General features: G+C 46.7%; 1 protein-coding gene across 1 annotated transcript in view; it reads left to right on the top strand.

Annotated features, from left to right (window-relative positions):
* Positions 1-2,500, top strand: part of LRMDA (leucine rich melanocyte differentiation associated) — a 775,121-nt gene that overhangs the window by 175,997 nt on the left and 596,624 nt on the right. The gene's annotated exons all lie outside the window — the stretch shown is intronic.

The raw sequence follows: 2,500 nt of genomic DNA, 5'->3' as shown, positions 1-2,500 counted from the left end.
TAGAATATGAAAAAAGTGTTGTGAGTGGAAGAATTGTTTGAACACGAAACAAACCCAGAACCTTGAGAGCACTATAGCTGTTTCTATGGCTCTTGAGTTTGGTAAATTTGTAATTAGGTGAGTGTGGGGTTTTGTTTCTATTTTATACTGAATGCTTATAGCCCCCAGCCTCTCATTAAAAATAACCATTAAACAATACAAAGAACTTAAAGTTGGGTCATAACTGTAATAAGCCCAGGCCCTTAAAGACCGATGGCCTGCCCAAGCCACACTGACGGCCGCTGTTGGCTGTTACAAGGAAGAACTTGGTCTCTTTGGCTTTTCTCCCTGCCTCTCGGCGGAATCTGGTACTTCTCCAGGTGGTTGGCTGTGCTGCCCTGGGATCTTTAAGGAGGAATCCCAGAAAGGTACTCTGAGATTTGTCCTGTGGTCATGTGGCTCTCCGTTCTTCTTTGAGTCTAACTAAAGTCTGTTTCTCCTTCCTTATTGAGCAGCTACTTGTGTTCTCAGTCCAGTAATAATAACCATCACAATCATGGGTATCCCTTACATGTATTTGGCATCTACTGTGCTCAAAGCATTTTCACATATGTTTAATCACATGCATAACTATTCTTGTCTCTAAGCAAAGAGACAGTTTTAGCCAGAAATTCTCCCCCACCAAGCACATATACCCAGTAGAATGGGCATAACAGGTTTAGCTCCATGGAGCTGAGCTGATGTAGTTTCTGGCTTACGTCAGTTTACGTTCACAAGCTCATGCTTATTACGATCATTTTTCCATGTTTACTTTTTTCTCGTTGGTACCTTTCATCAGCTTCTGCACCTATAGAAGCGTGTGCCCAGTGCTTTAATTTTCTCTTCCTAAAAGAAGGTTGGTTCCTTTAGTAGCATCTTAAACTATGTGTCCAATAGGCCTTCCCGGGTTAGCCTTAGGAACCTATCACCAGTGACAGTACTGTTTCTAGAGGAAATGGAACTCTGAATCCCCAGGCACAAGTTGTAAATGTAATGCCTTCCAAAAGTGAGCTTGCAGGTTAGGGGTGGTGGTATCTGGGGCGGGGTGGGGTGATGCCTCCTGTATGTGGGAACCCTGTTCCAGGGCTGACATCCTAGAGGGTATTTGGCATATCTGTGGCGTTTATCAAGGGCTCTGTATAAATGGAGTTGCCTGAGATAGAACGCAAAGGCAGTGGCTGCTGCAGTGGGATTCAGGCGGAAGGGTAGCGTCAGCCTTTACCCTGAGGCCCATTTGCCCTTTGCCATTGGAGGGCTCTGTGGGTCTCTCTCAGGCTGCTTGTGTTCCTAGCTTTCTATTCAGACACACATCCTCCTGAGCCACCTTAGGGGGAAGTGTGGTCTGTGGAAAAGGCTTGGACTTGGGATAAGAAGATTGAAGTCTGGTCTGGCCAAGAGCTAGCTTTGGGGCCGTGGTCCAGTTTTTTCTCCTGTGTAGGCCCCAGTCACCTCATCCGTAAAAGGAAGAGATGAAATGCTTGTGGGTTTCCAGACCTTTCCTTTGTCCACCTCACAGGTGAGGGGAAGCTGGGATGTGGACTCTGACCCCTCTCACCTCCGCCTCAGCCCCAGGCCTTCTACCCTGATCTACTTACATATTAGACTTTGGCAGAGGATTCATTGGGGGGAAAGTGCTGCTATTCAAAGAGTTTTAAAAACCACCTCCGTGTTCTCCCCTGTCTAGTCAGGACTTTTCATTCTTTGCGTCCCAGTATGCATCATGGTACTTCTAGCATGTCCATTTTATGAGGCCAGCTTATGGGATTTTATTCTAGTCATTGAGCTGTCCTCCTCCTCTCTCAGCCACCTGTGGGGACCAAAAGTCAGGACAAAGGCAGAGAACTTGCTGAAGGAAAGCTTTGGAGATGAGCAGGAAGAGAGAGAGCTCGGAAGGGGGATGGCATAGAAGACCATGTCCTTTATACCTGTGTTGTTCTGTCCCTTTTAGCCCTCATCATAGCTCTGGATAAAGGACAAGCACAAGGAACTATGGAGTCGCAACTTACATAGTATCTAAAATAGTATTGATGCCTTAGATTTGTTCAGTGTTTTGAAATCTTGAAAGCAGTTTCATTGCCATTGCTATTTTGGCTATTTTGAATAACCCCAAAAGGTGGGAAAGGCAGAAGTTGTTGTCTTAGGTCGAGAGCTGAGGGCATGAATAATGCCTGTCACACAGACCTAAGGGCCAAAAGCAGGACCCAGTCTCCCTACTCTTGCCCCAGCACGGTTTCCATTCCTCTCTTCCACAGTCAGGGTTTCTCAGTGACCCCGAAGTCAGTATTGCGGTCATGGAGATGCTGGTGGAGAGAGAAGAAATTCATGTTGGTCTGTTTCCTTCTTCCTGCGGGTGTTTTCTTCTTCCCTTGCTCTCCCCATCCAAGAAGAATGTCTTTTGTCCTTGGGATGGCTTTAGGCAGCCTCTCCATCTGCTGCTTTGCCTTCCCTCTCCTCCCAGCAGGTATCAGGGTGGTTATGGGGC

Source organism: Lipotes vexillifer, unplaced genomic scaffold (genome assembly GCF_000442215.2).
Source record: "Lipotes vexillifer unplaced genomic scaffold, Lipotes_vexillifer_v1.1 scaffold865, whole genome shotgun sequence".
In the NCBI taxonomy this organism is placed as follows: domain Eukaryota; kingdom Metazoa; phylum Chordata; class Mammalia; order Artiodactyla; family Lipotidae; genus Lipotes; species Lipotes vexillifer.
The sequence above is the reverse complement of the archived record's forward strand: the minus strand, read 5'-3'. Positions and strand labels throughout refer to the sequence as shown.